This window comes from Tasmannia lanceolata, unplaced genomic scaffold (assembly GCF_043159265.1).
Source record: "Tasmannia lanceolata isolate RefF3 unplaced genomic scaffold, GAP_Taslan_0.1 ptg000013l, whole genome shotgun sequence".
NCBI classification, from domain to species: domain Eukaryota; kingdom Viridiplantae; phylum Streptophyta; class Magnoliopsida; order Canellales; family Winteraceae; genus Tasmannia; species Tasmannia lanceolata.
The window spans coordinates 30,610,774-30,620,628 of NW_027518690.1; the positions used below are offsets into that span (position 1 = coordinate 30,610,774).

General features: G+C 40.7%; 1 pseudogene; it reads right to left on the reverse strand.

Annotated features, from left to right (window-relative positions):
• Window positions 1-249: 249 nt before the first annotated feature.
• LOC143891156 (autophagy-related protein 16 pseudogene) lies at window positions 250-2,056 on the reverse strand (annotated as a pseudogene).
• Between the last annotated feature and the right edge of the window lie 7,799 nt (window positions 2,057-9,855).

Below are 9,855 nucleotides of genomic sequence, written 5' to 3' on the forward strand. Positions count from 1 at the left end.
GATTTCCTTCCACCTTAAGAGATCTGTCAAAAGAATTAAAAGAGAACACTACAATTGTAGTATGGCACCCTTACCAATAATGATAGTCAGCGTTGCAGATTTACTCAGATGAAGTGGCAAAACACTTTTTCATGCAAAAAAATATTGGGTTTAAGGCACTTGACTGGTCATACACACCCTTCATTTGCTTAACAATAGCTTCTCTAAAAAGTCAAAGTGTATTGATACAAAAATATTCACAAAGTGAATTCAAATTACCGTGCAATATTGGGGCTTTCCCAGCCCACTCCATGAACATGAAAGAACAGGAGCACTATGTCCATTTACGGTGCTCACTATATCTGCTCTTAATCTCGACCACACATAAACAGAGCCATCTACGGACCCCGCAGCAACATAGTTATCATCTGCACTGATACACGATCGGCTCCAATTAGATGCTACTCTATTTCCATTTGCCCTTAATGTACCACAAACTTCCAAAGATCGCATGTCAAATAGATTTTGTGAGTTATCCCTTCCACTTGTCAACACTATATTGCCACTTCGAGATAGACATATTGATGTGACAGCATTTGAATGAGCCGCAACTTCACTAAGTAACCTCCCAGTTCGAACGTCCCATAACCGAAGGTTCCGATCAACATGACCTGAGCAAATGGTCTGTCCATCCACGCTAAAGCAAAGCGCATTACAATTACTGTATGAGATGATGGTGTTGACACAGTAACCTTTTTGAAGATCCCAAGCTTTAATAGTGCGATCATACGCAGCACTCACTACATGGCGGCTCGAAACTTTGCTAGCATCAACGGCACAGACTTTATCAGTGTGGCCCGTTAGAGTGTGACGGATACAACCGGACCCAACATCCCACACATACAAGTTATTTGAGCTACTTGCAGCAATAACAGATTTATTATCATGTGTAACCGCGATATCAAGGACAGAACCAAGGCAACCATAAAGTATATGGGTTGACGTCCCAGTGTTTGTGTCCCATATTTTAATCATCTGGTCCTGCCATCCACTAATTAGTTTATCAAAGTTGTATTCAAACAATATAGAACCACATGTTTGTGTCCCATATTTTAATCATCTGGTACAGCCACCTTCATGGGCATGGATCTTATGTTTGCATGCCGAGGGAATAGTTGACTCCACAAAGTTCTCGGCGCCTGCTTCACTTTGCCGGAACACACCATCAACTTGTTGCCGTGCAAGTTGCTCAATGCTAGTGGCCTTGATCCGATCCATCAAGTCTTCGCACATTGCATTAGCCTATAAGCATATACCAATATTAGTTGGTGACATAAAAATTTGCCAGCAAATTTAAGAAATATGGAACTTGCTATATGAATGCCAACAGAAAATGAAAATGTTGAAGAATGGAGTGAAATATTATCGATGCCAACTCAAGAGGAGCAGGCAACATGAACCCAATCAAGGCAAACAAAGACCATAATGTCTGAAATATTTGAAGGCACAGGAATAATGTAGACAAAATGATGGCATATACAACACAGTACAGATCACCTAAATTTCAGTTCAAGTTCGAGAGAGTATGATACCAACTTGTTAGGGGTAAAATCGGTATACACGATACCGACTCTCAAATCCATCCTTCGTCATTCAACTAGATCCCGTTGACCTCCACAAGCAGCACTCCTTAATGAACAACACCCATACGACTACACCTTCATACGCTAACGACCGTCAAAAGAAGTCAACCACAATCACGGAAATCTCGCCATTGTGCGACCAATCCGGACTACCGTTGCACGCCAGGTGCGATATTCAAAATTCAAACATCCCGTCCAGGCCACCATCCAAGATCTCCGCCTAGGATCATCGGAAATCATATCTCCACGATTTTATTCTCCATCCATCACGCTCCACGTGGGCTAAATTAAAGGCCTAATTGATATTTCCAAGATGGTGGATCTCCCTCCCTACAAAAAGGGGTCTACACACTCAAGCAAAGGCATTCAGTCACTTCTCCTTCTCCCCCTTCGGTCTGGTAACTTGATTTGGCTTTCCTCCATTCATCATCCATTGTCTGTGATTGCCTATTTCTGACTTGAGTGTCGAAGTGGCCGTCCGGAGCCACAGCTCTGGGCCCACTGACGCTTTTTCTGTGAGCGCAGGATTTCCAGGTCCTGCCAAGCTAGTTCGTGCAGTCAGATTTTGGACGTCATCAGATTGGCACCATCCGTGGGACCGTCTATGCCAAAATCGAAAACTACCTCCCAACCTAACGGTGGAATGGTGACGAGAAGCAAAGCCAGTCAACGAAACCAAGAACAGCCGGAGAAGATAGGAGAAATGGTTGTCTCCGGCGACGTTCTAGTTACAATGACAGCCTTCAACCAGTTCACGCAACAACTCAGAGACGTTGCAGCCGTCCTCCAACAGATACTTCAAAGAATCCCTCCTCAAGCAGTGGCACCACCTCCACCTGTAAACCCACCGGCCGAGAGAATCTCATCCGCCGTAATTTCAGAAGACCGAGAATCTTCAGAAGGGCGCAATCCTCGGAATCAAAAACCCCACCAGCATCAACAAGGATCTGCCTCAATCACTGGTCCGCCATCCGACCATCGTCATGACAATCGTTGTCAAAGACGCAATGACCCATTGATAGAGCCCATAAATCTGGCTCCACAAAATGATGACCAGATACCTCCGCAAAGAGAAAGCCGGAACGAAAAATGACCAAGCAGAAGAAAACCCCACCATCATGGCTGATCTCCAACGTCAGATAATAGTACTCCAACAACAAATGAAGGCACCATGTGATCCGGACTTCTTCGCAGAATGGGATAGCGAGATCGCTTCCCTGTTCATCCTAATAATCGCCAATGCTATCGTTGCTATGAATTCGGATCTGCCTCGATTGGACCTCTACGATGGATCATCCGACCCTCTTGAATTCCTTCGAACCTATCGCCGTGCAATGGTAATCAGGAACGCTTCTGACGCCACAATGTGCAAGGCATTCTCCGCCTATCTAAAGAAAGATGCCAGTAAGTGGTATAGCCGGCTGAGGCCTAACTCCATCGAATCCTTTCACGAATTGGGGAAGGAATTTGTCGCCTATTTTGTCAACAGTCGGCCCCAAAAGAAACCAGTCGACACTCTTCTGACTTTGAGACAGGGGAGAGACGAGACACTCAGGAGGTTCAACGGTCGTTTCTGCGCAGAACTTCACCAGATCAACGAACCAAACTTTGATATGGTTTGCGCTGCGCTTCACCACGCCATTCGGGATAGGGACATGAAAGTAGCCCTGAATGTGAACCCCTGCGGATCGGTATATCAATAACGAGGAATCTTTTGCCATGGAGAAAGAGTCGGAAAGTACGCGAGGAAGTGAGAAGCGAAAAGACGATTTCCGATCGGGATTGAACCATAAGCAAGCATGACACAACGACCACCAGAGTCGTCACGCCCCTAATCCCCATCCTGAAAGGGTCAACAATACCCCTTTGAACACCACCGTGTCAAATATCCTGTACGAGATTCGGAATAAGGAGCCCATACATTGGCCAGAGAGAATGCGAAATGCAGGAAAGGGAAGAAATTCCAGTAAATATTGTCACTTTCACCAAGATCATGGGCACACCACCGACAACTGTTATCATCTGTAGACACCCCATTTTGATCGGACCCAAGTTCGCTATTGTAGACACCCCATTTTGATTCGTTTTAATCAACAAAGAAGTTAGTGTGATGTTGCCGGAGTCTAGTGTTTTTCATTCCCGTGTTCGTCCCTTATGCTTTCTCAATCGTTCCGATCTATTCTGCAATGTTCCGCATTTTCTTTTCGCCAAGTGTTGAGAATGGTTATATTAGCCAGGCGAGAGAGAGTTTGTACCCACTAAGTGGGCCCACCATGAACATGTTGATGAGCGCATTTATTTTTCTCATTTAAAGCCGTACTACTAAGGTATTTTCTTTGTTTCTGGTATTTCAGGTTTATATTGAGGGAATTCCGAGGAAAATATGCTAAAAGGATGAAATTTTACGAAAAATTGCAATTGTGGAACAATCTAAGTAGAAAATTGTGTGTGGGTTCCAATTTGGATGGTCAAGATCAAAGAAGAAAATCCAAAATTTTCAAGATGTCTTAGTAGGCCAAATATTTAAGAATTCTTTTTGGGTCCAAGTTGAAAACGTCACACCGTTATTTTTCTTTGAAAGTTTCAAGCATTTCAAAGGTTAGATAAAGAACAAAGAAGAGTGAAATTCCTAAATTCAATGGTTGAGATTGAAATCAACAAAGCAAGAGGGAGGAAATCGAAATTTATTTTTGGTAAAACCACCCCCATATTTGGTTAGTTCACTTCCCTTGTTGGATTCCCTTGGTCGTTTCTTTCTCTTTCCCCCTTACCCATTAAATGAACGGTTTGGATCAAATTATGGAATAAATTAGAAAGCATGGTCAATTATCATTGTGGCCCATTAATTGGAAGATCCGGATTATATTGAGGAAATGATTTGGCTACACATATCAATTGGACAAGTGGAATTTTTGGAGGAGTGCCTTGACCAATTCGTGCAAGCTTGAGAAAAATGGGACCCACTTGGATTTGCATTTACGTGCAAGCTTGTTCTCTACACAACAGCAGCCCATGTGTTCTCATATGGAAAATAGTAATTTCTAATTATTACAACCATACACATGCAATATAAGTGGGACCCACCAGGGAAGAAACTATATTGTTTCCAAAGTTGCCATTCATGTTCCCACACCTCATGTTCCCACACCAAAGTCAACAAAAGAAAAAAATTTAATCTTTTTTGGAGGCCCCTCTCTCTCTCTCTCTCCCTTCTTTCCTTGGTCATCAATGATGGCTAGTCATGGTCATCTATGGTGGTTGGTCATGGTCACCCATGGTGGCTACCAATACCACACATGTTTAAAATTTAGTCATTTATGATGGCTATTAAAAATGTCTTTTTATCTCAAATAGTGTTCCTATATGCAGCTATAAATATGGCTTGTATTCTCAAAAACAAAGAGGAGAAAAAAAGAGTGTGGCTCATCTAATAAAAAGCAAAGAAAAAGAGAAGAAGAAGAAAGCAAGGCGAATCGTACAACGGCGAGGTTTTTCGGACTCCGCGGCTTTCGGATTCGGCGAAGACTCCATCAGAGGTAAGTACACTGTTCTCGGATTTTTCAGGATCGTTTGGTATTTTTTATGTATTTTACATGATTTTTAAGCATTTAATTGAATTTAATTGAATATTAATTGCGTGTGCTTAAAGTCATGATCTGCGTAAGCTTTCCAAATCCGTTTCATCCCGAAAGTTAATACAATATTTGATCTAAATAGAGTACCATAACTATCGGATCAGATCGGGCATTGGATCAACAGTTCTTTCGAGTTTGAGTGAAGAGTGGTATTTTATTTAAAATATGGGCTGAGAAATTATGAAATTCGAAAAAATAGTCATCTCAGGATGATCTATTTTTTGGAATTTTAAATTTTTCTTGTGTTCATCACATCGGAACAAGGTTGGAGGATGTTTTCCGAAATCATAATTTTCTCGAAAAGCGTGTTTTAAAAATAGAAAACTCTTCAAAAATATCTTTTTGACCAAGAAAAATAAAATATATATTAAACGGATTCCAAAATTAATGAAACTTCATGGAAAACTAATATGGTACTAATACATTCTACCATGAGTTTTTCATAAATTTTGGACTTTGTTTGGTTATTATTTTATGCTTTCTTTGAAAATTATCAGATTTTGGGAGAATTTTTACTAACATCAGATCATCATTAAAATTCATAACATTTTTACATAAGTCTTATATTTCACATTTCTTTCTTCTGTAAAAGTTTCAAGTGATTTGGATCTTGTTTCATGTGTGGTGTAGTGTTAATTCATAATCTGGGCTGAAAATTGAAAAATCCGAAGTCAGTAGTAAATAATTTCTAAAATTCATGAAAATCTCACTGCATGCTATTTATATTCATATTTTATTTCTGTAGAAATTTCATAGAATTTAGATTTATATTTCTACTAGTTTCTGTGTTAATTGTGCAATCTGGTCATTTAATTGTTTAATCCAGATTAAATGTGAAATTAATGTAAAAATCTGCAAAACTCATACAGTAAGCTACATACATTCCCATATTGCTGCTGTAAAAATTTCAACTCATTTCGAATTTGTTTGCAACAATTTCACTTGTAAAACCACTCATATGCTTAAAATTGATAAAATCCATGGAAAATTCGAAATTAATTGAAAATCATATAAAAATTCCTAAAGAACTTTAAAAATCTGTCACATGTTCACTCCTTAATCCATTGAAACGGAAATTTTAGGATCTTTAGATTTTCCTGGAAAAATGGCCAGTGCATCCATAATCGTATCCCAATTGCAACTTGATCTTTGACAATTTGAATATTTAAGCTATAGCATGTTGTTGGCTCCGAGGTTACTGTCCACGAAAATCCTGAGATCTGCCAGGCAATAAGATGCTATAACCTAAGTATTAAATTGCACAAGGAAAGAGCGCACGATTCCCTCCCTTGGATGCCATTCTGGGCCGAAATTGGTGAACCCTAGAACCATTGGTATTCCTTAAGTGCCCAAAAACTGAAAATCCTTAAAATCTGAAATTCGTTAACCTCAAGAACTTAAATCGATTCAGCTTGTATCTTTCGGAACCATTGGATCATGGTTTCCGATCTAAGAAACATTAGAGCCCAATTTAGGAACCCTGGTGTCAGGTCGTGTCCTAGGTTTTAGGGAGTCCTAGAGTTAGGAGTCCAGCCTCATCACGGACGTTTGTTATGTATAGCAACCGTGCCATAGGTCTCGTTACACTAGTTGCCCAATCTTTCCTTAAGACGAGCCTAGTAAACTATGGTGTAGGTTAACTTACATTAGTCTAAGGAACAACTTGCATTTAGATAAGAATCATATAGCATCTCAGATGAAATCCTAAGATAATAAAATCCTCAACTTGAATTAAATAACTTCTCTCAAAACTGTTGAAACAGTCAGTTCTGTCTAGGTCGGTGTCCTAGTTGAGTTAGGCATAAGTAGCTTAGCTTAGGTGCACCGAACTACGTCGACTCTGATCCCAGTGAGGCTTGGGTACGTAGGCAGCTTGGATGTCTGACGGCATACCACCCGCGAGTCGGCACCACAACAAATTGTGGTGTTTTGGATATTAATTTTCTTATAAATGCTTAATCAAATCATTTAGGGCTTTCCATGAAATTAGAATTCTAGGAGAACTTTCACTTAGATTGAACCCAGACAAATTAATAAATCAAGATACACATTTAGGATTCCCATTGAAACTAGATTTTAGGATGCATGTCACTTAGTTCGCACATTAACATAGGGTTGAATGAGCCATTTAAAATAAATTTAAAAGAGTTAACTTTTAGAATTGAAGACCGATTATCGGGCAGGAATGGTGCATATGGTGGATAAATCCCCATACCTTCCATTCTTGTAACCAGGTAGCGAGTCTAGATTTCTGGTTAATTATGGGTCCTAGATCCCACATCTAGGTGGCGACTCTGTCAGTCTCTTTTGTGTGGAATTCGGATTGTCTTAGTGATCCCAAGTTCACATAAAAGACGAATTAAAATCAATAATGAAAGGCACACGCCAATCGCGTGGGTACGAGAGACCAAGAGAAGAGAGCGCGGCGGCTCGCGCCCCACGCCCCTCTCGCGGGATCGGGTCCCACAGACTGGCGACTCTGCTGGGGACAACCTAACTTCATTACAATTCCAAAGGATAACTCATTTGAATCTATTTCAACTGGCTCATGAAAACTCTATCTCTTTTATGCTTGTTAGATTAGTTTGTATGCTTTATTTTCTCATCACATTTACTCAAACTTAATCTAACAAAACCTGAAGGCATCATAGATTGCGCGAACTTATTGCACACACTTACATCACTTTCATCTAAACCCCTGCATCTCACATGCACACACGTCCTATTTTAGGAACCCGGAGTGTTATCTAGCATGGTTGACTGGGATTTCATCACCTGGTGCCTCTGTGCTAGAGAAGCATTCCACCCTTAGCCTAGTACCTTTATGGTACGTAAACGGATCTCTTGTTCACGTACTGATACGCCGGACACTGGTACAGTATATCGAACATGGATTCGCGCTAAGGGAACTCTTGGCCTTACCCCTAGATTAACCCACACATGCATGTAGTATACGAACACATGTGCATCACGTGTGTGAGCCTAGTTTAGGATATCCTACCCATTTGTGTCTAGATTAGGCCGTAGTCCATCTTTCAATGGCTACGATCGGTCCTAGGTACACAAACAAAGTCATGAGTCGAGATCCTCTCTCCACTCCGCTAGATTAGGGTTAGGATTGATGCCTTCAGGTAACACTGATAAAATGTGCGAAGATTAAAAAACTTTTCCTTTGGGGTTAGGATGTAAATCCCATTCATTTCCAAAGATCTCATAGGATTACTCATTCATGATCCATCTGTTGAAAGCAATCTTATGCTATCTCATCTCATCTTGATCTCATCTTGTTGTTGATATCCATCATTCAGATTTTAGATCTGGTCCTTGACCCTACTTTTGTCATTCTTATGGCCATGGTCTATTATCTGAGCCATTGATTGATCCAATGTTTATCATATATCTTTTACCCCTGGATCATATCGAAATCATTGATGAAAAAGTTTGATCTCACCTGTATTCTTTGAGTGCATGATCGTTGTTGAGATCGAAACTTATTTTGATTAAGGATGTTTATCGTTCCTGACTCTTTCATTCCCAAAAGAAGAACGGTTATACCCAAAGAACACCTTAAGGAATAGATTGAGGATTCTTTCCAAATTAACATACCCGTTGATGTATTTCAAGATTACTCTTTTCTCTATTTGTTCAGAATCTTTATCTCATGATTATTGATCTAGTATGTTAACTTCCAATCAGGATTCTGAAAGATAGCAACCATCGCTTCAAAAAAGGGCACCCAAGCTAAACCTACCTGGTCTAGACCTACCTCAGTGTCTAGACTTGTTCGTCATTTTGATCCCACTGTGTCACCAACAGCACCTTTACCATCTTCACCAGAGTTGTCAGGTTCTTTTGAAGTCAACCAAATGGCTAATGATCCAGTGGACCCCATGATAACTATACAGGAAATGTTGAGAAATATGTGTCGAGATATAGCAGGGTTGAAAGATGAGGTGACTCATCTAAAAGACCAGAGTACTCAAAAGGTCTCTACTTCTAAAGATCCCACCATTCAGCCTCCTCCGGCCACATCTCCTAACCTCACCAGACCAGTCATCTCTCCCGTAGAGATCGATCTAGAAGATGAGCAATATGCTGGGGAATACTTTGTCCCTCCGGTTAACAAGGAGAATGAGTTGTTCGATAAGTATGAGAAGATGGCTCGTGACATTGAGAGCATGAAGGTTCAAGCGTCCAAGGGATTCGATATTTCTGAATTTCTGGTGTCCCCTAATGCCATATTCCCGCCTAAGTTCAAGGCACCAGACTATGACAAATATGATGGAACTGGGTGTCCGAGAAACCACGTCAGATGGTTCATCACTCTTTCCCAGCAGCATGGCTTAAGTCGAGAGCAGATGGCTCATTTGTTTCCTATGTCTCTTATAGGGGTAGCCAAAAGATGGTTTTTGAGGTTGAAACCAGAAGAGATTAGGACATTAGAAGAAATCTCTAACCGATTCGTAGAACAATTCTCCATGGAGGAAGGGATCGAGGTCACTAAAAGAGATCTGAAGCTGTTGAAGCAGAATCCTCAGGAGATATTCACATCTTTCATTAGGCGCTGGAGGCGCAAGTCTGCCCAACTGAGCCATAGA